The sequence below is a fragment of the Microtus oregoni genome, unplaced genomic scaffold, assembly GCF_018167655.1.
Source record: "Microtus oregoni isolate MIOR12 unplaced genomic scaffold, Mior012 000006F_ref0000085, whole genome shotgun sequence".
Classification (NCBI taxonomy): domain Eukaryota; kingdom Metazoa; phylum Chordata; class Mammalia; order Rodentia; family Cricetidae; genus Microtus; species Microtus oregoni.
The window spans coordinates 55,889,533-55,915,605 of NW_024543065.1; the positions used below are offsets into that span (position 1 = coordinate 55,889,533).

The window sequence follows — 26,073 nt, forward strand, 5'->3', positions numbered from 1 at the left end:
TCACTTTGAGCGGCTTTCACTGAGGGGGCTTTCTTCTTTCTCTGGGCTTTCTGGATGTTTGCTTTTAGATGGAGAGGCCCCTGCTCTATTGGTTGTTTACCACTTGAGTGGTTCTGTTCTACTTATGTACCATGTTAGAGTCTTCTCTGGGAGCCAGAACATCCAGTCTGGTTTCCTCTGGAGCCTTCACTGCAATGACAGTCTGTTCATGGAGCGCTTGGATGCTGTGGCTATCCTGATAGGTTATATACGCGAGTCTTTTGTTTTCTTTGCCATCGGTTAATTCCAACAGCCACTGAGCACAGTCTTTAACCAACTCCTCCAAGGCGTCTTCCATGGCTGCCAGGTCCGAGAGCTCGGCCTGGAGCTTCTTCTGCTGGGGTACAGCCCCGAAGTTCTTCAGGTCAGATCCACCGAATGTGGTTCTTATACTTCTTGTCCACCAGCTCGATTCTATCCAGGATGTTGGTGATGTCAAACAGCACCCGCCGTTTTCGAACTCCCAGTTTTGTGGCAACCTTCTTTAAGTCAAGAATGCTGGGGGGAGGGAAGCAGGTTGCAGATTTAACAAGATCCACGAACTTGCAGGTTAAATACACCAGTGACACATCAAAACAGGGCCTCTTCACTTTCAGAGCCTTTCTCGTGGACACATAGGAGAATTATAATATTCTTATGAGAAACCTTTGAGCCACTAAGTAAGATTCTTAAAGGGAGCAGTGATCCAAATTCCAGTAGACAGCTTACAGAAGCTGCCAGACAGGTACTCAAGCAGGTAGAGTATCCTATATAGAAACAGCATATACATTATATTAATTAATTAATTATATTAAATAGCATCTCAACTTTGGTGAGCATATATATTACTTACAAAACTTACTCCTACAGCAGTTTTATGGAAAAATGGTCTGCTTTTTTTTTTTTACTGCACCTTCCCATTGTGCCAGTTAAGATATTAAATTCTTATTCTGAAGCAGAAGAGCAGGATAGAATCTAGGAGATGATTTAGCAGAGAACTGACTATGATCAATGTTTCTTATACTGAGCAATAGATTAATTGATAATTTTAAAGTAGCGATTCTTGGACAATTGCATTTGCTCAACTTAAAGGCAGAGTAATAATCTTTTCCCAGCTAATTGTTGCTGCAGTCTACACGATATTCATTTATTTTTACTAATGTTATACCAAAAGATCCCTTAAAGGATGTTATGCTAAATTCCACAGAAGGCTCTTCCAATGGGTGGGCTGCATATCTTATTGTTAATGGTAAAGGGTAATTGTGGGGCATGCCCATGGCTTCTTGAAAACAACTTAAAAGGATAAAAGTTGCAGACAGATCTGGCATGACGGCACCAAGGCAACCTTTGCTAGGCAAGGTGAAAAAGCCCCGACCCTCCATTAGTTGGGGCTCAAGGATGTGTTTGTGCATTCTTCACAGAAAGAAAATAAAGCTGGGTGAGATGACTGTATGTACAGAAAAGGAGTGGCAGTCACGATGACATCGTAGCTGATGACTCCCCCATGGAGGAGTCAGAGTGAGAGGCTGTGGTCCTGCCTTCCCTGCCCCCACGGAGAGGAGTGCCTGAACTGTGGGACGCTGGGCTGCCTCCAGACACTCAGAATCCACGGTGACCACAGCTTACTTGCTGAATTCTGTTTGCTTTGGGGCTGGACTAGAAACACAGACTGAACATTAACTGCTTTAATCTTTGGGACATAGGACTCATTTTGATTAAAATATTAGATGTAAGAAGTAAGACCTAAGCTTTCCCCTCAGGGAAAGAAAGACTCAGTAAGGAATGACTGAAGCCCTCTTCACATACAAGTGGGGCAGCCTGGGGGTTTAACTGCTGCTCAGAGGCTGGGACTGGTATTTAACAACAGCAATGTCATTGGACTTTCACCCATCAGAAAAAACCTCTCTTGTCTTTTGATTAGAATGGGTTTAAGAGAATTGTGATTGTCAAATTGTGGGTTTATTGCTAATTCCCATTCTAGGATTATGGTATTGAGCTGGTGATGTTTGTAACTGCTTATAAGATGTTGAGAAAAGTTTGATATGTCCTGTAAATGTTTGGATTTAATGCATTTTTTAAGAATTTTAAATGAAAAGAAAGGATGAAAGGGCTGGGATTATCCATTTACATGGTCATGGTCCCAAACACATACACTCCTGAGTTTGATTCTTCCAGAGAAACAAGTGTACACTCTTGGAACTACAATACACATTCTTCAGCCTCCCCATGGTAGTGGAAAGTGAATTTACATTTGCTTTTAAATGGACTGATTCAAGGGTGGTTGCAGGGTAACTTACCTGGACCAAGTTACCCCAAGACTTAAGAATTCTCTAACCATGTTTGATGAAACATTAAGTGTTGACTTCTTGCCCTTCCATCAGAGCTTTTCTGGGACCATACTCTTATAATATATAGAATGGCCTTCTCCTAGAATCTAAAACTAAAACAGATTAGAAATGGGCCACTGGGGGGCAATGCAAGAGCTACAGAACTTAGGCCTCGCAGCATCGGCTAAGAAAGCCTAACTCTGTATATCAGAGGATACCTGACGGAGGGAGGCAAAAGTAGCCCGTCTCAGAGTAGGATTGCTGCCATCCTTCAGATCCCACACTAAGACTAAGAGTCATGTTTGAGAGTTCCCAGATGAGCTAGGTACTTCTGGCGCAGGATTCCAGAGCTCGTGAAAATAGCAAGGCTTTTATCCACGTGGACTGAACCCAAACAAAAGGCGTTTGGGGCTTTAAATCCAGCTCTCAATCTGGCTCTAGCCCTAGCACTACTGGACATCTCAAAGCCTTTTCATCTGTTTGTCTATAGAACAAACTATCAAAGGGGTTTATCCCCAAAGGTGGGGCCATGGAAAAGCCAATGACAACCTGTCCAAATAATTGGCTCCTGTAGGCCCAGGATGAGCCACTGTCAGAGCTGTGGAAGGAACTGCTAGTCCAGAGAAGAGAGGCAAATGTGTTATCTGGGTCAGGATACACACAGCACATCAAGCTGTGGAGGCCCTCCTCTGAGGAACACCGGAATGCTGGGCTGTCTAATGCCTCCATAACCTAGTACCAGACCCTACCGCTGGATCCCCCGGTGTTCAGTGTGAGAAACCCACAGCCGTCATTGCTGAGACCTTCTCGCCTACTGAAGACTTGCAGGTGCTTATCTGTGACTATCTGAGATGACATCCCCCGGGAAGATTTCCACGCAATGCTCTACACGGATGGAAACAGCTTCATTACAGATGAAACCAGGTATGTGGGGCCTTCAGTAGTTACTTTAACTGAAATGATTGGGGACCAAGCCTTAGGGCCAGGGACCTCAGCCCAGAGAGCAGAACTGATTGATCTGACCCAGGCCCTCAGATGGGAAAAAGAAAAGTCCACCGACACATAGACAGTTGCTGTACCCTTACTACCATCCATACCCATGATATTACCTAACAGAAAGAGGGCTTCTCAGTGTTGGGAAGAAGGTAATTAAAACCAAAGAGAGAACCTTGACCCTCTTAGAGGCTATTTGGCTTTACCTGTGAGTTGCTATCCTCTACTGCCTAGGACATCAACCAAAAAAAAAAAAATCTGGTCTATAGGAAATAGAAAATCTGGGTACTCAGACTCTGCCATAGGAAGGGACCCTTGAGATATACTTACTATATCCTGACTAAACTACCCCTCTTCTTGGTCCCCCAAACATTGGGCCCTAACAAATATTTCCAACCCATACCAAAACCCTGACTGACTTAACCCTCTAAAGAAACTACCTCACTTAACAAACATGGAAGCCACTATCCTTCCTCCCACTGTCCAGGAAGCTGAGGGATCCCCATCCCTATTTTCTACTCTTGACAGGGTCTGCCACTTAAGATAATCATTCCCAGAAATCAGCCAGGATTGCTCTTATGCTTAGATCCTCCTACCCCATACTCATAGTTATAGGAACTAACCAGACTGTCAGCCCATTGACTGAAAAAACTCACTGTGACTGGACAGCCCGAATTAATGTTAGAGGACTTGCGAGGGGCTGGAACTTGTATAATATCCAAAAGCTTTAATGTAGGCACTTCCCCTTATTCTGATGCCTGCTGATCTCCCTTGTGGGTTAACTCCTCTGGACAACAACAATCTTACTGAGCTCTTGAGACGACTTGGTGGGCAAGTACTAGTAGTTTGACTAAATGTGCCTCTTCTGATGCTTTCCAAACTGAAAAGTTCCTTGTATGTATCTTATACTGCTCCATGTATAACTACAGAAGAAGATAAGATGCATTTTAATACGGGATCCTGGACCACAAAGAAGAAAAGAGTGGCAGTTTTCATCCCTCTCCTGGTAAGAGCTGGCACAGCTGGTTTAACAGTCATAGGCACATCAGCCCTTTTCATGGAAGATTAAAACTTTTAGAAACTAAACAGACAGGTTGGTCAGGACCTAGAGGTATTAAAATTTTCCATTTCTGAATTTAAAACAACAGGTTCCATGGCAGAAGTTGCCTTACAAAATCAGAGGTTTAAACTTACTTCTAATAAAAGAAGGGAGGCTGTGCCTGGCTTTAGGAGAAACATGCTGTTTATTTCTTTTTTTTTTTTTCTGGTTTTTCGAGACAGGGTTTCTCTGTGGCTTTGGAGCCTGTCCTGGAACTAGCTCTGTAGACCAGGCTGGTCTCGAACTCTCAGAGATCCGCCTGCCTCTGCCTCCCGAGTGCTGGGATTAAAGGCGTGTGCCACCATCGCCCGGCAAACATGCTGTTTCTATACAATCAAGAGTAATTAAAAGAAATCTTGCCATGTATTTAGTTTGAATCACTATTGCTGTGACAAAATAACGTGACCATAAAGCAAGCTTCGGAGGAGAGGGCTCATCTGACTTAAAGTTTCACATTGCTGCTCATCATCAAAGGAAGTCAGAACAGGAACTCAGAGCAGAAGCATGGAGGCGGGAGTTGATGCAGAGGCCCTGGAGGGTATTGTTTTCTGGTGTGCTCACATGGGCTGTGCAACCTGCTTTCTTGTAGAACCCAGGACCACCCACCCAGGGATTGAACTAACCACAGTGGGCTATACCCTCCCCCATCAATAACTAATTAAGAAAATGTCTTATGCCGGGCAGTGGTGGTGCATGCTTTTAATCCCAGCACTTGGGAGGCAGAGGCAGGTGGATCTCTGTGAGTTTGAGGCCAGCCTGGTCTACAAGAGCTAGTTCCAGGACAGGCTCCAAAGCTACAGAAAAACCCTGTCTCGAAAAACCAAAAAAAAAAAAAAAAAAAAAAAAGAAAGAAAGAAAGAAAATGTCTTACAGTCAGATCTTATGGAAGCAGAACACCATGATAAAAAAAGAACCAACCAAACAAGGAAATAATTCAGATTCTTGGTACCAGTTTTTGGCTCCTGGCTAACTTCTCTGCTACCAACACTGGCTGTATTTCTCATTCAGATTAGATTAACAGTGGGTTCTTCATATTAAAATGTGTGGCCAATTGTGTAAAACAAAGGATTAATTCAGTCACATAATGGTTCTTATAACCAACTCTACCCCCTCAGAGCAGGATGAGTCCACAGTTTGACTTACTCACTAAGACCAGGAACTTGACCCCAGACCTTAGCTGTTCCGAAGACCTGATCACAGATGACTCATAGTAGAAGTACCATTTTGGCAATAAAACTCAGCACATAGACGGTACAACCTGCTGAACAAAAATAAAGAATGTATCAAGGGCCATAGTTCTGGGAAAGTCTCCAAGTGCCATTTGTCCTCTGTAGTTATGGTTCTGGCTAACCGTTCTTGCTAACTGAAGTCTGTCAGCCTAGGGCCTGCCTGGTTTTGGTCCTTGAAACCTCACCCTGAGAAGGGCTCTGGGCTAAGATGGGATCTCAAACACCCAGTGTAGAAGGAGCTGCCGGCTGGCGTTCCTGCCACCCGGCTCCTGGCCACCTGGCTAGCTTATGCCCCAAAATAACAGCACACAAACTGTATTCATATAAACACTGCTTGGCCCATTTCTATTAATGTGTGTAGCACCACGAGGTGCGCTTACCAGGAAGATTCTAGCCTATGTCCATCCTGGGTAGGAGCTTCATCGCGTCTGCCCTGAAGAGGGGAGCGGCCTGGCATCTCTCTCACTTCCTCTTCCTCCCAGCATTCTGTTCTGTTTACTCCACCCACCTATGTTCTAACCTATCAGACAAAGCAGTTTCTTTATTAACCAATCACTTTCCTCCATCAACCCAGTATGGTGGGTTGAATAGGAACGGCTCCCATAGACTCATATGCTTAAATGCTTGGTCTGTATGGAGTGGCACTATTAGGAGGCATGGCCTTGTAGGGAGAAGTGTGTCAATGTGGGGGCAGACTTTGGGGTCTCCTATTCTCCAGCCATGCCCAATGTCGCTTTCAATCTCCTTCTGTTGCCTGTGGATCCAGATGTAGTCTCTTACCTCCTCCAGCACCATGTCTGCCTGCGCACCACCATATCCTGCCATGATGATAATGGACTGAACTTCTGAACTGTAAGCCAGCCCCAATGAAATACTTGCCTTTATAAGAGTTGCTGTGGTCATGGCATCTCTTCACAGCAACAGAAACCCTAAGATACCCAGTGCAATCACCAGCCAGCTAATAAAGATTGTCTATTCACTTGAACTTGCTTCTGCGTAGTCTTCCCTGGTGGACACCCTACAACATTTCCTGTGTTGCTAATGGTGCTTCTCCATTAGCACACATGATCTATCAAATCCTAGTTTTTCTGGATGTGTGACTGTCGTTTCTTTATTCCTTGTTGCCCCAGGTAGTCAATCCTACTGTGCGGGTTGTGGCAGTTAAAATGTTCAAACTCCTTGTCAGATGACAGGGTGATGGGCATCTTTCTTTTCCCATGCTCCCTTAATGATCTTTCTTTCCTGCCTCCATTTCATTTTGCTGTGAAGAACAGAGAAATCCATACTAAATAAACCAAACACAGTTGAGAGAGTGTCTACCTTCGTTTTATCTCCTTCATTGGATAATACAGATGTTCCTCAACTTACAAAGAGGTCACTTCCTGATAAATTCTTGATAAGATAAAAACACCATAAATCAGGGATGCATTTACTCCACCTAACCAACTGTCTTAGTCATTGTTCCATTGCTGTGAGGAGACCATGACCAAGGCAACTCCCACAGAAGAAAGCATTTAATTGGGGACTTGCTTACAGTGTCAGAGGGTGATTCCAGCATCGTCATGGTGGGGAGCATGGCGGCAAGCAGGCAGGTGCTGGAGCAGTAGCTGAGAGCTATATATCCTGACCTGTAAGCAGAGAGAGAGAGAGAGAGAGAGAGAGAGAGAGAGAGAGAGAGAGAGCGCCTAGGTCTGACATGAGGCTTTGAAATGTCAAAGTCCACTCCCAGTGCTACGCTGCCTTCAACAAGGCCATCTCCCCCAATCTTTCTCATCTTTTCAAGAGTTCTACTTTCTGGTGACCAACCATCAAATATATGAGCCTATGTGGGCCACAGTTATTCAAATACTACACCTTAAAAAACACCATCCCCAGCCATACAGTGCTAGAGTACTATTGTGATATTCTGTGTGATAGTGTGGCTTCCTAGTATTTAGTGCTCACTGCCTCTGCACAAACAAGAATTGCACACAACCCTAAGCTACATTTGTTATACTATGTTTCTGTGTGGGGTTACGTGAACATGAGTGCAGGTACATGCAGAGACCAGAAGAGGGCACCAAATTCCTTAGATCTGCAGTTCCTGGTAGTTGTAAGCGTCCCAATATGGATGCTGGTAAACATTTTATAAATTTTAAATGTCCTATAGTCCTATAAATTCCAATATTTTTAAATCCCTTCTTTTAAAAACATATAGTTTTTAAATTTAGATTTTCTGTAAAACTCCCAAATCTCCTTTTAAAGTAGTTTAAAATTGGCTGCATTTGGTGGTACAGGCCGTTAATCCCAGCACTTGGGAGTCAGAGGCAGGTGGATCTTGAGTTTGAGGTCAGCATGGTCTACAAAGCAAGTTCCAGGACAGCTAGAGTATAGGGCCATATATTATAAGGTCCATATTTCTACTTCATATGGCAGTCAGAATTTCAGGCCAGGTTGAACCTGTCACACAGGAGGTGGTCACCTAGCCTTTCACACTCATGCCATCCTAAACAAAGGGTCTGGATATGCTAATGTTGTTCTGCTCCTTCTTTGTAATTTGGAGGACATCTGGAAAAGATGCTAATTCGGCCTCTGTAACAGAACTGCCTTACAGAGCAGAAAGATAGGAAGAAATGACAGAGAGGGCATAGAAAGATGTGACCATAATAAAGTCATTCACCTGGTTACCCAGGAAACAGAATGCTAATGAATTTCCCCCTCAGTTTACGTTTTGGTATAAAAGCTGTTTGGAGAATAAATGTGGGAAATTTTCAGGATGTGAACTCAGGACTTCAGGAAGGATCCCTGAAAAGCTCCCTCCCGATAAAGCCATGTGAGTTGTGTCTTTATTCCCACGCCTCCCTGCTGGTCCTGAGAGATAATTTATGGTCCAGGCTGGCACTGGACCCCAACACTGGGGCTACACAGAGAAAACCCATTTTGATAAACCAAAGGAAAAAAATAAAAAGCTCAACCGTAAGCTTCTGCAATATCAAACATCAAGTTCCTTTTTTTTTTTTTAAGTACCACCTCTTTTTCTTCAAGAAGGAAGAAACAGGGCACAACTCTAAAAGGCCAGTCCAGACCCCAACAGTGTCAATACCTCAGTGCTCAATAGCTGGGATTTAGTCCTAATCCTCTGGGCTAGCCCAAGTAGCTCAGGTCATCTCTCCGGCACCACCCTTGATGGCAACCTGTCTTCTATGTCCCAGCCAGCTCGATTGCATTGTGACTGGGGTTTCTGGTGACTGCCACCCATTGTAACTGGACTCTCTTAGGCACTCTAGCCCTGCCACATTGTGCCAAATCTCAACTGTTCTCCATGACCCCTCATGCTTAAAAAACAACATCACCTGGGTGACTATTAAAATGTTCAGCTTCCAGCATGCATTTTGTATATGAACTCATGGGGGTACAGCTTTAATAGTTTATTAAGCAATAGTCAGGTGGTGGTGGCGCACGCCTTTAATCCCAGCCCTTGGAAGGCAAAGGCAGGCGGATCTCTGTGAGTTCGAGGCCAGCCTGGTCTACAAGAGCTAGTTCTAGGATAGCCTCCAAAACTACAGAGAAACCCTGTCTCAAAAAACAATGCCAAAAACAATAGTTTATTAAACAAGCATTGTTTTAAAATCCTTTCTTTCATAACCTTGTTTTTAAGACTTTGTTTTCAGGACAGTAATTTTCATACAAAAATCTTCCCTAATCACAAATGCCTGGGAAACCTGTTGTCACATCCTTGCTTGGTTTATACCATGTGGTCACCTGTAATCAAGATGGTGATGAAGTCATATGCTATTCACTCTCTCCGGCCTTAGCAAAGACACCTGCCAGCCATGTGGCTGCCTTTATCCTGATGGAGGACAGAAGTTAAGATGGCAGCAAGCCACATGTTGCTAGCATCCCAAGATGGTGTCCCATCACATGGTTCCTTTAAGATTATTTATGTATAGATTTTAACTATCAACCCTCTGTGTTAGGAGTTTTAAGCCAACTTTTCTTTCACTGATTACAGATTTTTAACCATACCCAAGATTTATATATATTTATAAATCTTGAGGTACAGAAAGTTTACTTACAAATCTTGAGTTTATATCTTAGCAAAAGTCTTAGGTAATAAATGAAACCAATAATCTTTTTGACTGTTTTACTTTGCTCTCTCTTCTCTGCCATAGTCAGGTAGATCACCTGACCCAGGACATGGAAGAAACTTAAATAAGGATACCTGAGTCTAGAGAAGGGAAAGCCATAACCCAACTCTAGAGCCAGATTTTCAATCAAGTAAAACAGCATAAAACAATTTTAATGTTATCTACACCCAAAAGACATTTGACTCTCTCCTAAGCTGAATCCAGTGACCAGAAAACTAGGAGATGAATTCTGAGGGCCAGCCATTAAAATAGTCATGACAAGTGGCACTAGCAGTGGTGGCTGGCAGCTGGCAGTGAGATAGCAAAAACAAAACAATAAATACGGAACACAGAAAGCTCATACACTCAGAGGAGACCAGTCAAGAACAAAATTCAGTGGTACCATGGTACCATCATTCATAGTCATACTCACCTGAGCCTGACTCATTCTAGTCTGGGCTCCCATGTTTGCAAAAAACCCTTACACACACACACACACACACACACACACACACACACACACACCACAGACAGACAAAACTTTTAAACAGCTTAACCAGGTGGGTGGGTGATGTCTCAATTCTTGCCCTGGAGAGGAGAGTATCTGGGGACCCATCGAGCCCCTTCCAACAGAACAGAACCAGACTGTGAGTCACCGGGTGGCCTCAGCTGCTGCTGCTGTCCCCGGCACTGCACTTTACTCCAATAGTCTGTAAGACCCACAGCAGCCTCCGAGCCTGGAACAGCTGGAGGACTGTGCCTTCTGAGTCACCCTCAGCCCCAGAGATCTGGAGTAAAGGTCCAGCTTTAGAATGTGGTAGAGAATCTCACTGGGAGCCTCCAGAAAAATCTTAAACCTAAAAATTGTGAGAAAATCCAAATCCACAATTGTCCAACTGAAGTAAGTTTTATTAAATACTGGCCAGGAAGATGGACATTGGCCAGATCCATACCTGGGATTCCCAGAGAAATGGCAAGGAGTTATATCATTCAGCCGCCTATAAAGGTCAAACCCAGAGACTATGTATTTTCCGACTTCCTTCAATCGGGGACAAATGGACGCATGTCCTGCCGTCCTTTCTGCCTACATATGTCTCCCCTATATGTGAGCAAGCACATTCTCTGCAGCTGGGGCAATCAGCCTTGTTTATTAAAGCGAAAGCATGTGATTTGTTATTTGAGCAACAACCCCCAGCATTCCAGAAAGTTATCTCTCCTCATGTAAGTGGGGCTTCCAGGCTAACTTTAACCCTTACAAGTGATTCCTCCTAACCATATACTTTGGACTCCTCTCCTCCCATGGATCTGTGCAGTGGAAAGAACCCAGGGCCTTGTTCATGCCAAGGCCCCAGCCCTCTCTGGGGTGCAGGAGATTCTAGGCAGAGACCCTACCACTGAGACACCTATATGTCTCCCTAAAGAACCCTAGATAGGTGTTTTATCACTGAACCACATCTCCATCTAAACAGGTGCTCTATCGATGAGTCCCACTGAAACCCCTCACTGGGGGATTCTAGGAAGAGGCTCTATCACTGACCCAGACCCAGTCCTCTCTAGAAGATTCTGGGCTACTGTTCCAAAGTTGAGCCCTGCCCCCAACCACAGTGTGACATTTCAACACATATGCACAGCACACCAGGAGTAAATCATGCTAATCGGCAGCCCTCCCCTCAGACAGAAGTTTCTTTCACTCTGTGGAGGCAGGGAGGAAGGGATGCAGAGCCCCTTCCCCGGCTTTGCCAGCAGTGCCACCCAACATTAGGACTTTTGCTGGGCGCAGGTGACAAGATAAATGGGATGTCAGGGAAATCCATACCTGCTTTCCTTCCTTCGCACCCCTTTTTCTTTTGAGACAGGGTCTCACTTTGTAGCCCTGGTTGGTCTTGAACTCGAGATCTGCCTAGGATTAAAGGCATACACCACACCACCACACCTGTCTCCCAGCTTTAGAAACAGTTATTCTTAAATTATGTGTATGTGCTGAGACAATGGGGATGTTCTATCGGGAACTCACCAAGGCCACCTGGCCTGGGTCTGAAAAAGCATGGGATAAATCCGGACTAGCTGAACATAGCGGACAATGAGGACTACTGAGAACTCAAGAACAATGGCAGTTGGTTTTTGATCCTACTGCACGTACTGGCTTTGTGGGAGCCTAGGCAGTTTGGATGCTCACCTTACTAGACCTGGATAGAGGTGGGCGGTCCTTGGACTTCCCACAGGTCAGGGAACCCTGATTGCTCTTCGAGCAGATGAGGGAGGGGGACTTGATCGGGGGAGGGGGAGGGAAATGGGAGGCGGTGGCGGAGAGGAGGCAGAAATTCTTAATAAATAAATAAATTAAAAAAAATTATGTGTATGTGTGTTGATTTGTGTGTGTCTGCATATGAGTGTGAATGTACAGATTCTAGAAGATAGCACTGTATCTCCTGGAGGCAAAGTGACAGGAATTCAATATAAGTGCTAGGAACTTCACTGGGGTCGTCTGTAAGAGCAGTGCCCACTCTTACATGCTGAACATCTTCCCATCCCAACTTTCTTCTCTCTCTCTCTCTCTCTCTCTCTCTCTCTCTCTCTCTCTCTCTCCTTTTAAGACAGGCCTCACTGTTGTTTTACTCTTGGATAAGTGTGGAGGCCCAAAAATGTGTGCCTATTCCACCTTGTCTGAAGGTCAGAGTTTCAGCTTGCTCAAAGTTGTTGACAACAGCTGTGGCCACACAGCTTGACTTAGGGTGTGGTTGTTTGATCTTTTTGACATTAAGATGGCCCATACAGGTAGATCCACTCCACCCTGACCAAAGGTCAGGAAATTCAAGCATACTTCTGCTCCTGTTGGACTCTAGTGTCCAAACACCGAGAAGGAGTCGCCCTCAGAGACCATCTCACACACCACAGCCGATGCAAAAGCATGAGGATTTCAAGGGAACACTAAGGTGGAGTGTCTTTGGAATAAGTGGTTTATTAGAAGGGTTACTAATGCCATAGATAGACCAGTGTGGCGGCAGAGGCTATAGGAGAGAGAGCTCTTCTTCTTCTTCTTCTTCTTCTTCTTCTTCTTCTTCTTCTTCTTCTTCTTCCTCCTCCTCCTCCTCCTCCTCCTCCTCCTCCTCCTCCTCTTCCTCTTCCTCCTCCTCCTCCTTCTCCTCTCCCTCCTTCCCTCCTCCTTCTTGGTTTTTTGACCCAGGTTTTCTATGTATAGCCTGGCTACCCTGAAACTTACTTTGTAGACCAGGCTTATATTGAACTTAGAGACTCACCTGCCTCTGTCTGTGGTTCTGTGATTAAAAGCATGTGCCATAAAAGAGCCTTATATAGAATCTGTTATGTGATTATTAGTGTTAACTTTAATAAAAAAAATTAATGAAAATGATCAAGCCAGGTGTTTTAGGGTTTCTATTGCTATTAAGAGACACCATGACTATAGCAACTCTTACAAAGGAAAACATTTAATTGGGTCTGGATTACAGTTTCAGAGGTTTAGTCCATTATCATCATGGCAGGAAGCATGGTGGTGTGTATATCTTGATCCACAGGCAGCAGATGAGACTTGTGCCCTACACTGGGCATAACTTGAGCACATGGGATCTCAAAGCCCACTTCCACAGTAGCACACTTCTTCCAATAAGGCTACCTACTCCAATAAGGTCACACTTCCTAACAGTGCACTCCCTAGGAGTCAAGCATTCAAGCACATGAGTCTATAGGAACCATACCTATTCCAACACTCACACTGAGCAAGTAAAAGTACAAGATGCACAGACTGAAGAGAAAAGTTCTGAGTGCCAGGAAGTAGAATGGAGCTAAATCCTATGTTTAAGGAGATAAACAAATCAAAGAAGAGCTGGTGTTAAATGTAATAAAGGAAGTGGTGACCTTAGGGCAAAATAAGCTTCCAACTTATAAAAAAGAGCTAAAGAAAAGCTTAGAACCTGGTGTTGTGGTGCACATCTTTAATCCCAATACTCAGGAGGCATGGGTTGGTGGATCTCTAAATTGAAGGCAAGCATGGCCTACAGATTGAGCTTCAGGATAACCAAGCTTAGGCAGTGAATGAAACCACTGAAAACACAAAGTTGGTGAAGATATAATTGGAAGAGGGGTCCATGTTCCAGCACCAGCAAGCAGCAGAACTTGGCAGTTTCAGCCATGTGGTTCTCCTAGAGTCAATGATAGAAGAAAGAAGTTATGGAATCTCCCTCCACACCTAAGGAAAGCCCCTGAAGACATCTTTGTGGCAGGAGTATCTCTTCATGGAGGCCAAGAGAGGCCATTGTGTGAAGCCGTGAAGGTGAAGCCTGGATTGCCTTGGAGAGCCCAAGATGTTGGAGATGCTAGAGCCATGGGATACCTACCAAGGACAGTTGCCAACAGGGAGTGGGACCAGCTCAAGATAAAGAAGTGTGTTGCCTTCAATAAAGCTGAAAGAGCTGGATATTTGAGGAGGCTTGACAGCAGACATGGATATGCAGTTTGGAGTTTGCCCATCCAGTTCTGAGTTCTGGTCTTGTTTCAGACCAGTAGTTCCTCACTATCTTCCCTTTCCTCCATTTTGGAACACACACACACACACACACACACACACACACACACATCCCATACCATTATATGTTGGTTGTGTGATCTGCTTTTTCATTTTTGTTTTACAGGGGATTACAGGAGGTAAGTCAGAAGAGACTTTGAACTTTGAAATTTTAAACAAGGTTGAGAGTGTTATAGACCTTGGGGCTTTTGAAGTTGGAATGCATGCATTTCTGCACTATGTTGTGGTTACAAGCCCTCAGGGGCCAGGGAAGTTTGAATATGAATGGGCCCCAAAAAACTCATATGGTGCTTTGCCCATAGGGAGTGATACTATTAGGAGGCATAGCCTTGTTGAAGTAGGCCTGGCCTTCTTGGAGGAAGTGTGTCACTGTGTAAGCAGGTTTGATGTTTTTTGAGCTCAAGTCTTATCAGTGCGACAGTTCTCCTTCTGCTGACTATGGATCAAGATGTAGAACTCTCAGCTCCTTCTCCAGCACCATGCCTGCCTGTATGTCACTATGTCCCGCCATAATAATGGAAACTGAAACTGTAATCCAGTTAAACAATTAAACACTTTCCTTTATAAGAGTTGCTGTGATCATGGTGTCTCTTCACAGCAATAGAAACCCTAAGACACTGTGTATGACTTTAAGCCTCTACCTCCTGAGCATTGGAGTCACAAACATGCTGAACACAGCTCAACTTACCTCTGTTTCAGGAAGCTGGGCCTGGGTTTATTGGACTCATCCCTCGGTGGAATGATGAGCCCTTGGATATAGCTGTGGCTTCCCTAACTTTGTCTCTCTCGGGACCTGTGGTCATTGTGTGATTTCTGCCCTCAGTGACAAGGTCTGCCAGAAAAGTCTCCTGACAACTTTTTCTCAGCATCCTAATTGTCCAAGTTAACTGAGTGTCCAGAGCCTGTCCTGGATGGTGCCAGAAGTGACTGAAGGAAAGTTGTCCTGTACTCCCTGCAGGGTTAGGGCACAGGACCCCGACCCTTCAAGTGGGAGGGACTTGGGGTTATATCTGTGCCTTTGCAACAACAGAATCTTGCAGAATCTCGTAGCAGAACAGAGAAGCTGCCATATTGAGAACCGGAAGGCATGCTCTCACGGTAAGAGGACTCCAGGATCAGCAGCGTCCTGGGGAATTTAAACTCCCCATCTCAGGAGCAACAAAACGTACAGTGGCTAAAATGGTTGTAATCTCAGCACTCGAAGGCAGAGGCAGGCGGATCTCTGTGAGTTCAAGGCCAGTGAGTTCCAGGACAGGCTCCAAAAACTACAGAGAAACCCTGTCTCGATAAAAAAACAAAAAAAGTAAAATGCTTGTCAAAAGAAAAAGCAGCAACTGCACACTTTTTAAAGATAAAAATACAAGAGCTCCTAAGACAAAGAATAAAAAAGGAAAAAGAAAACTTCCCAGTAGAGAAAAGGGAAAGTAAGAAAACCTTCCCCATAGAGAAGAGGGAAGGAAAGGAAATAAAAGGAAATTTCTCAAAGAAAAAAGGAAAAATAATTAATCAAGAAGGATTTTCCCCTATATATGGAGGCCCAAAAATACGAGCCTGTTTCACCTTGTCGGAAGGTCAGAGATTTTGAGTTTATTTTGCTCACTCAAAGTTGTTGACAGCAAGTGTGGCTGCCCACCCTGACCTAGGGTGTGGTTACCTGGTGTTTTGAACACTAAGATGACCCATGGAGATAGATCCACTAAACCCTGATCAAAGGCCAGAGAATTCAAGCAGACTTCTGCTCCTTCTTTTGAAATAGCTGGTTTGACCTAGGGAGTAGCTGCCTTCAGGATTCTTGGTCTAGGGTGGGTTCACTGCCCAAACAACAGAATGCTTAACTCAGGGTATAGTTGCTTGATGTCTCAAGTACTGGGACAAGTAACTGTTCTGGTTGTTCTTTATACTATGTTAAAGCAGTCTTTTCCCTTTTTCCCCATTTTGTATTGGGATATAAAAGTGTATGGAAAATTAAATACGGGGTGAACTCTGAAGTCAGAATTTGGAATTAAGCATTCAGTATTCGCTGAGTTGCCATCCCATTACTATCCTGTGTTTCTGTGATTCCTTCTTATCTCTGTTCCTCCAACCTAACTTTTTTAATCTTCAGGCTCCTACCCTGGAACATATGAACCCTTTGTGGCTAGGATCATGGCAAAAGTCACCCCAAAAAGGTGGTTCCCAATACTGGTAATAAAGGGGAAAATATTGATTCAAGGTCTAAAGATTAGAAGGCCCTGTAAAAACAAAAGATAAAGAAAAGAAAAAGAGCCTCTTCCCAGCAGACATAGAGGAAGAAAAAAAAAAGTCTCTTTCCAATATAAGAAATGGAGACTAGCCGGGTGGTGGTGGCACACACCTTTAATCCCAGCACTCGGGAGGCAGAGGCAAGCCGATCTCTGTGAGTTCGAGACCAGCCTGGTCTACAAGAGCTAGTTCCAGGACAGGCTCCAAAACCACAGAGAAACCCTGTCTCAAAAAACCAAAAAAAAAAAAAAAAAAAAAAAGAAAGAAGGAAATGGAGACTAGTTAAAAATCAGAGCTCTCTCTCTCTCTCCCTCTCCCTCTCCCTCCCTCCCTCCCTCCCTCCCTCCTTCTCCCTCCCTCCTCCTCCTCCTCCTCCTCCTCCTCCTCCTCCTTCTTCTTCTTCTTCTTCTTCTCTCTCTCTCTCTCTCTCTCTCTCTCTCTCTCTCCAAGCTGTGGCATCTGAATTACAAAGAAACAACAGGTGTGTGTCTCTGTTGCAGCCTGAGTGAGGCCCCCAAGCCCAGAACTTAGAATTTTGTTGTTTGCTTAACTTAGTTAAAAGTTTGTTGTTATTGTTTTTTCCCTCAGAGTGGGAATAACTCAATATTAAAGGTCCCTTCATGGGAAATGTTTTTATTTTTCCCTAATAATGGGAATAATTCACTATCAATTGTCCCCTCATGGGAGGAAAGAAGAATTTATAACAAACCCAGCTTCTGTTAAAAACAACTGGGGTCAGGGCATAAAATACAAAGTCAATTGCCGTCTAAATTTTCAAAGATATTAGTAATTCATTGTATAAAGGATGTTCTCTTGATTGTCTAATGCTTAAATGAATGTTTAATTTCCATAGTAAAAGAACAAAATTCATTATTTTAACTATATTATTGGGTATGATCTTGTCTGTTTATCATTACTGAAAATTTGGCTCTGCTCTTTAAATTGCTTTCTAAAAATTCATGGCTAAATCCTATAAAGATGTAACACCTAAAACACTGGGTTATTTGATAATATGGCTACTAAGTTAAAACCTCATAGAAGTGATCTTTCATTGATAATGAGGTTACTGTTGGACTCTAGTGTCCAAACACCGAGAAGGAGTCACCCTCAGAGACCATCTCACACACCACAGCTGATGTAAAAGCATGAGGATTTTATTAATTCTGTCATGACAGGGTCCCCCAGCATTCGGGAAGCCGAGGGACCTCAAATAGCTGGTACAGTCAACTTTTAAAGGGGCCACAGAAGCAAGGGAGGTTGTTCTTTGACTATTCTGATTGGCTTATTCGAAAGGGCTATTACCAATAATTGACTGGAGAGCTGTTGCCAGATCAGATGAGGTAAGAGGTCATTTTGACCCCATTTCCCAGGGGACCGAACCAAAACATACGCATATGGGTAACTGTTCAGGAACTGAGTATGTGCGAGTGTAGCTGTTAGGTCCTTGGTTCCCAGGGGAGGAGGGGAAGCACTATGGCACAGAGGCTGAGAGGATTCAGAATTGTCAAAAATGGCTTCAGGATTGTCTTAAAGTCTTACAGTTACAAACTTGTTTCTCCACTAATAAAATGCAGGTAAATTGTGTGATCCACACTGTTAATAAATGGCAAGTTGCATTAACAGGTTACATGGGATCTTTAAAAATGGATCCTCTTTTTAAGATTTTATAAAAATGTTCCATGAGTATTGCCTAAGGTTACCTCTTAAAATCCTATAGAGATTGTTTTGATACTTTTTATATGGCTTATGTGAAAAAGATTATGCAGATAAAAGCAGGAGGCAGAGGCAGGTGGATCTCTGTGAGTTCGAGGCCAGCCTGGTCTACAGAGTGAGTTCCAGGACAGACTCCAAAGCTACAGAGAAACCCTGTCTCGAAAAACCCAAAAACAAAATAAATAAAGGTAAAACAGTTCCAATTATAGGATAAAATGTTTTTAAAAATACTGGGAAAAATGTGTTTTGGCAAACTATTATTAATTATGAGAGGCCAAAGCTAAAATTACAAGTAAATGGCTTTGAGATTCAGGCCTACTAACAGCTAAAGCTGATGCATCTGTAATTTTTCAAAAACCCCCAAATCCCAATTGGCCTTTACAAGAGGTCTCCACTCAGCTTTTAGACATCATCTCAGGTAAAACAAAATGTGAACTGGACTAAATGTATAGGATATAAAGGACGGAAAGGGTGTTAAAGCCCGTGTGGGTAAACAGTGGCCCTTAACTAAGGAAAAATTGTAGGCACTTAGAAAACTAATAAAAGAACAGTTAGAAGCTAAGTACAGCGAGGAAACTACTAGTCCTTGGAATTCTCCTTATTTGTAATAAAAAAAGGATCTAAAAAATAGAAAATATTCACTGATCTAAGAGCTATTAATAAGAAATTCAGGGGCTGGAGAGATGGCTCAGCGGTTAAGAGCACTGACTGCTCTTCCAGAGGACCTGGGTTCGATTCCCAGCACCCACATGGCAGCTCACAACTGTCTGAAAATGCAGTTCCATGAGATCTGACACCTTCACACCAACAAACATAATAAAGTTAAGTAAATAAATAAAAAAAAGTTTAAAAAAAAGAAATTCAACCTATGGAATCTCTTCAGCCTGGAATCCCTTTACAAGAACAGGATGGAGAAAAATATACCTTTACAGGGCCTAATTATAATAATCCCAGTCTGTGAAGACATCAATGAAAGTACTTCCTTAAAAAATTGCTAAATAGCCCAGCTTTGTGTCAATATTTCAACCACTGGAAGTGGTAATGTAAACAATTTCCTCAGGCTCTTATCTACCATTAGAGGATGAGATTCTGTTGGCTGCTTCTGATACAGTTACCTTGGAAAGAATGTCTAATGTAGTACAGAAAAATTTACACTGTTGGGGATTACCAATCTCTCCTGAAAAAAAAAAACAGAAAGAGGAGATTCTCTTAACTGTTTGGGATTTAAAATAAATAAACAGAAATTCAGCTACAAAAGATACAGATTAAAAAAAAAAATCTGATTGTACCCTAAAGGAGATTCTTGTTAAATGGAAGAGGGATATCAGGACCCGAAGATAGAATACATACCGCTTTCCTAACTTGTAACCCTAATGGGGCAGGGACAGCAGCTGCTAAAGCCATGGGGTCTAGAAAACAACTGCTGAGTTAGGTCAGCCCTGTAAATCCAGGGAAAGTGTCAAGTTAGGGCTTCTGTTTCCACGAGAGATAAAAAATTGTGGATCCCATCAAAACTGATTAAAATTCAGCACAGCTGGGCAGTGGTGGCACACGCCTTTAATCCCAGCACTTGGGAGGCAGAGGCAGGTGGGTCAAGGTGGGTTCCAGGCCAGCTGAGTCTACAGAGCAATTTCCAGGACTGGCTCCATAGCTACTGAAAAATCTTGCCTGGGGGGGAAAAATCCAGCCCAGCAAGAGGAATTTCTCAGGAGCTTCAGCTACTGAGATGCCTCTGGGAAACCCTTTGAGCAGGACAGTGACTCCCACCACCTGGGGACAGCTTAAGAATTTAGGTGTGGGGGGGGGGGGGCAAATGACTCAAACTTGAGTTCTGTTCCTTGTTGTACCTGTTTGTGGTAATAACACAGGGCAAGGCTGGCAATTTGGATACCAGTGAGGTTGTCGAAGCCATGGCAAGACTCTCCTGTGATGACCCTGGTGCAGAAGCTCTCTGAGAGCAAAAAAAAAAAAAAAAAAAACAACAACAAAACAACCCACATGGAATGTTTGTGCTGGTTGCTGCAGTTATTTTGGGAATCATAGCATTGAGGGCTACAACAGCAACAGTTGGAGTGGAACTTTGGAAAGGTTTTGCACCCCAATAAACCTCTCCGCCAGCACAATAATCCGAATCAGAACAAATCAAACCAAATTAGAAAAAAAAAAAAAACCCATGTTTAATGGATACTAGTGCTCCCAGTGGCCTTCCAGGCCCTCAGAGAAGGAAGACCAGGAAATCACGTTTGTTCTCTGAGGGCAGTTTAAATACCCTGTGGCAGTGGTCTTGAGCATCTTCAGGGAGGGGGTCACCGTCTGGCAGGCTTTCTCAGAGATGGAGTCCGGACTGAGGCAACTCCCAGCGGAGGGGGCTTGGGATGGAACCTTCCACCCAAACATTCCAGACTCTTTGGGTATAGAGGTGCCAGGGGTTGGGCTGAAACCTTAATCCAAACAGGCTTCATAAAAATAGTCAAACCGCTGAATTCCTTAGAGACTGGCATAAACATTCAACAGAACTTTGGACTAAACAAAAAAATTGATAATGAGATAGTAAATAAATTAGCTGAGTTAAGGCAAGCTGTTATATTGTTAGGATATCAGTTAAAATTTTTGAAGGAGCAGATAAAATTAAAATGTGATTAAATTGTTTCTTCTTATTGTATTGCACCCTTGAGATTTAATGAAAGCAAGTATGATTGGAATAAGGTTAAGATACTTTTGATGAGTAACCCTAATTCTTCTCAATTGGTCTATGATTTTAAAAAAATATTATCGAGACTTTTACAAAAATGTTACCTGATGTGACAGGAATGGATATTATGAAAAATCTTGCAGATACCATAGCATCAGTCAATCCTAAGAGTCATTTTAATTGAACTCCTATTGAAGCACGTATTGCTCTTCTTCTATCAATAATAGCCTTATTTGTTTTAGAATGTGTTTTGGCCTACTTATGTAAGATTGTAAAACAGATGGATGAAAGAAAAAAGCTGTATATACTGTGAGGCTCCATAACCTTCAAAATAATTAAATTTTGTATAAGGGAATGGGAAATCTGTGGCATAATGTCTGGCCGGCCTGGTGCCAGAGAGATAGCAAGCAACCCCCGTCATCCATAAAGCCCCACTGGGCCATACCTGGCCTAGTTCTGGAGTCAGCACACAGCCCTAATCCACTGTTCGTGTTACAGATACCTTTTGTTGCCCTGTGTGAACCTTGTCTGAGAGTTTCCCATGGATACAAAGCCTAATCAAAACTTAGTTTAGAGGAAACCGGAAAACCATGGTACCTCATCGGGCATTGCATTTCCAGAAACTTCATTCAGGTTGTTTTAATTATATGGAAATCTGCTGGATAAGTGTAAATATAGCAAAAAGTAAAGATGCCAACAGGGAAAGTGCTTCAGTTCACTGACTGAGCCCCCGACAGATGCAGAGGTTAAGTTTATTCTCAAGTGTCTCTGATTCTTCATTTCACGGGCCAGTGTGAACCCACACACCCAGGCAGAGGGTCTAGTGTCTAGAAGAAAAGTTCTGGATGCCTACAGTTCAAACGACTCCTTCCTTTTAAAGTTTGAAGCGAGGCATGATGGCTTTTGCCTCTAATTCCAGAATATGAGAGACTGAGGCAGGAGAATGGCCTGGGTTACATGTAATGAGTTCCAGGCTAGCCTGGGAACTGAAAGCAAAATAAAGAAATAAAAACCCAAGGTGGAAGGGAGTGGAAGGACTTCTCAATACATGGCCATGACTGCCTTAGAGCAGGAGGGAAGAGTGTCTGAAGAGAGAGGTCATCTTTGTGTGAGGAGAGCTGACGATATTCACACACAGAGACAAGGCACTGAGAGCTGAGACGGGGGATCTGCTGGGCAGAACCACAGCAGGAACTCAAGTGATTGTGGATAGTGAAATATTTATGGCAGACACTAATCTACCTGGTTATGTATTTAGCTCCCCCAAGCTGCACACAGCAGCTGTAGAGAAAAGGGGAGGCGATTATCTAATTTTTCCATGAGGGACATGGGATGGCACTAAGCAAAGAACTGTGAGCACAGGAAAGCTGAACCAGACCAACCGAAATGACCCCGTGGAGAGAAAGGAAGATTGATGTGCACTGGCATGACAGGAAACTCAGAGTTCATAAATGACCCTGAATCCAGTGGAAGAACAAAACAGGAAGCTTTGCAGAAACAGCTGTGTCGTGATGGGGACTCCACCTGCAGACTGTGCTTCAGGAATCAGCTGTGGGGTGTCTGATGACAGATGTGGAGTAGAAATATATAAAGTATTAGTTTCCCCCAAAAATGTACAAGAAAATGAAGCTTTCCACAGAAGTGTCCCCAGGTAGTGGGCATCTTTGGCATAGGTGTGTTTACAAGAAAGAGCTCCCACAGGGCGTTGGTGGTGCACACCTGTAATCCCAGCACTTGGGAGTGGAGACAGGTGGATCTCTGTGAGTTCAAAGCCAGACTGGTAAATAGAGTAAGTTCCAGGGAAGCCAGAGCTACACAGAGAAAAAGGAAGAAAAAAGAAAAGAAAAGAGAGGGGAAGAGAAAGAGAGATAGAAAGGAAAAATGGAAGGAAGGAAGGAAGGAAAGAAGGAAGGAAGGAAGGAAGGAAGGGAGGAAAGACTCCTTTCAAGGCCCCCTGATTCCATTAAAGCTTAACTGTCTACATTGTGATTCTGACAGTGTTCACAGTTGGTATACTGTCCAAATTGACTATGTACTGTTGCTTTTCTGGTTTTGTTCTATCAATGATTGTGACTGAAAACACTTGAATATGATCATGGATGTGTCTGTCATTCCTTATTACTATAGCAGGCATATATAACCCACTTCATATTTTGAAGCTGTGCTATTAGGAGTGAAGAACCAAAGTTCCTCCATTTTGCCCTCCACCTCCATCTTGTGTCTTGTGTAAGCTATTTCCTGTAAAACATTCCAGTCCTCAGAAATGGCTAGGGGCAAATGTAACAGGATAGCCGTCTGAAAAGTACAGATAACCACAGAACGTCCCCACCTGAAGGTCAGCCGACAAGAAAACTTGACAAGCAGCAGGCAAGGTTCAAAAATAAAATTTGCGAAAAGCCCCTAGACACAAGCCAATTAGGACTGAACCTGTCACCCCAACCCTGCTAATGTCACTTTTCTGGTTTTTGCCTTTAAATAGTGCCCTCTAGAAAGGCAGGGTGCCTCCTCTCGCTGCTCTGCTGATGAGGTCCCTGCCTGCTTGAATACGTGCACACAATAAATCTTGCTTTTGCATTTTGGTGAGTCAGTCTCCTTGGTGGTCTTTTGGGGTCTCCACAGACTGGGCATAGCAAGGAGTATACTCTGAGTTTGTTTTAGTTTTTAGAGCTCTGAATGAAAAAAAAAGAGAAAGAAATATGATTTGTCCTAGGTATGATGGAAATGAAAGTTTATTGTAGCTATGAGGGAGAACATAGCTTGTGTCGGAGACAGGGACATCTAGAGAGACCAGAAAGGTCATAAAACAAAGCCGTGTCAGGAGAGGGGGAGAGGAAGGGAGAAGAAAGAGACGGAAAGCAGGTGTAGCAACCAGGGGGCCCAAAGGTATGAAAGCAAGCAACAAAATGGCTAGCTTATACAGGCAAGAGCAGACCAGCCCCTGGGCTGGAGAAGTTTAGGGTAGAGGGCAGGGTATGCCAGCCAGGAGGGTCCTGAAACAGGTAGGGACTTGACGGAGCCCAAAGATGTGGGTTTGTTCCACATTGACCAAAACTCAGAGAGTTCAGGTCTATTCTTCCTCTCAAGGTTATTGACAGATTTGTCCCTGGGTGTGGCTACTTAATGCTTTGGGTATTTGAGAAGATGATCATTTGGTTTGGAAAAAAAGTCTTTTGTCCTTCCCCTCCTCTTTGGATTGGAGTATATAAAGCTTAAGAAGTAAAACTTATGGACGGATTCAGTATTCACTGAGTTGCCCTCCTGGCTCTATTCCTTGTCTCGATTTTTTTTTCTCTCTTTTTTTTTCTGCCTAACAGTTCTAATCCAATGCCCCTACCTTGAAGGAACCTATGAGGCTGTACCCCTTGTTGGTTCCCGGCTGCTCAACCTCGAAATAATCACACAGAAACTGTATTAATTAAATCACCGCTTGGCCCATTAGCTCTAGCTTCTTATTGGCTAACTCTTACATATTAATTTAACCCATTTCTATTAATCTGTGTATTGCTACCTGGCTGTGGTTTATTGGCTAAAGTTCCAACGTCTGTCTCCGGTCGGGCTACATGGCTTCTCTCCTGGCTCCTCCTCCTTTCTCCCAGCATTCAGTCTAGTTTTCCCCTCCTACCTAACTTCTGCCCTGCCATAGGTCCAAAACAGTTTCTTTATTCATTAAAGGTAATCACAGCACACAGAGGGGACTCCCACATCAGATCCTGACAGGGACTGAAGGATGCAGGGAGAATCTGAAGTCCAGCATCCACTTTGATATGCTATGCTACACAGGCACCTCAGCCCCTTGTCCCACTTTGAAACCTAGAAGGTTTCACTACACAGTCCTAGGTGGACTTCATCTTACAGACATCTGCCTGGCTTTGCCTCCCCATTGCTGGGATAAAAGGCGTGCTTTACCACACCCAACCAAGTTAATTTTCCTGTGATGAATCACCCTCTTTATTATCACTGGCAATGTTCTTGTCCCCCATCTGCCTCGGCTTTAAAATCGACTTAAGTCTTCTTTTGACTATTGTGAGGATGGTCACTTTAATCTGCTAGATTACTTCCTTTTAACATGTTTTCTGTAGTTAACACATGGTTGGGTCTGCTTGTTAACAAATCTCACCTGACACTTCAGGTGTTTCTATCACTCACAATACATTTAATGCGGTTGATTATTATTAGTCTTACTAGGATCGTCTATTCTTTTGACATCTGTTTCCATCAAACCCTGGGGTGAAAATGAAGTTTTGTGTAAATATAAGCAACAACAAAAGTGATTTTGAACATTCAGTAGTGTCATGCTACAATGGAAGTGTGTTTTTCTTACAAACGCTAAACGCACTTTTTTGTTTCGAATACATTACATGGTAATCATTCAGGCTTCTACATTGGGTATATAACTAATGGGTCGTTCTGGCGATTCAACTCGAGGTGGTCCTCAGTCACATCTTTCTACCTAGAAAACAGGGTCACTGAACCTGGAATGGTCCAGCATCTAAGGGCTCTCTGAAATCTCTGATGTAACCTGCCCTGCCTCTTCACGTTTAAAACCAACCAATCCTGTAGTTCAGTGTTTTCAAATTTATCAGCTAGGTGGAATCCTTCTGCAGTGGGTCTCAGGCAAAGTGTACTCAAAACAGTTATGTACCGATCTGATCTTATTCCAATTGTGTACTTTATAAACTTGGGCTCAGCCGGGCAGTGGTGACTCACACAGTTAACCCCAGCAATCAGGAGGCAGAGGCAGGCAAATCTACGTGACTTCGATGCCAGCCTAGTCTACAAAGGAAGTTCCAGGACAGCCAGGGCTACACAGAGAAATCCTGTCTCGGAAAAAACAAACAAAAAAACCCAACAACAACAACAAAAACCCCTTAGGCTCGTCTGTACATTCCACAGGAGGGAAAATATATTACACTTAGAACTCGGAAGTACCATTGGAACACACCGAGGAGCCTATGCTTTAGGCTCACATCCCTTTGAAAATTTCCTCCAACCACTGGGAGCGGCTCCCAGATGGGTGGTCTAGGTTGTGCGCCGGGATTTCTCAGAAGCGCCTCCCCGGGGAACTGCACGCAAGGACTCCATTTCCCAGGAGCCATCGCGCCGGAAGTAACCGTC

General features: G+C 43.6%; 1 pseudogene; it reads right to left on the bottom strand.

Moving 5' to 3' along the window:
• Positions 1–26,054, bottom strand: LOC121449955 (annotated as a pseudogene).
• Between the last annotated feature and the right edge of the window lie 19 nt (positions 26,055–26,073).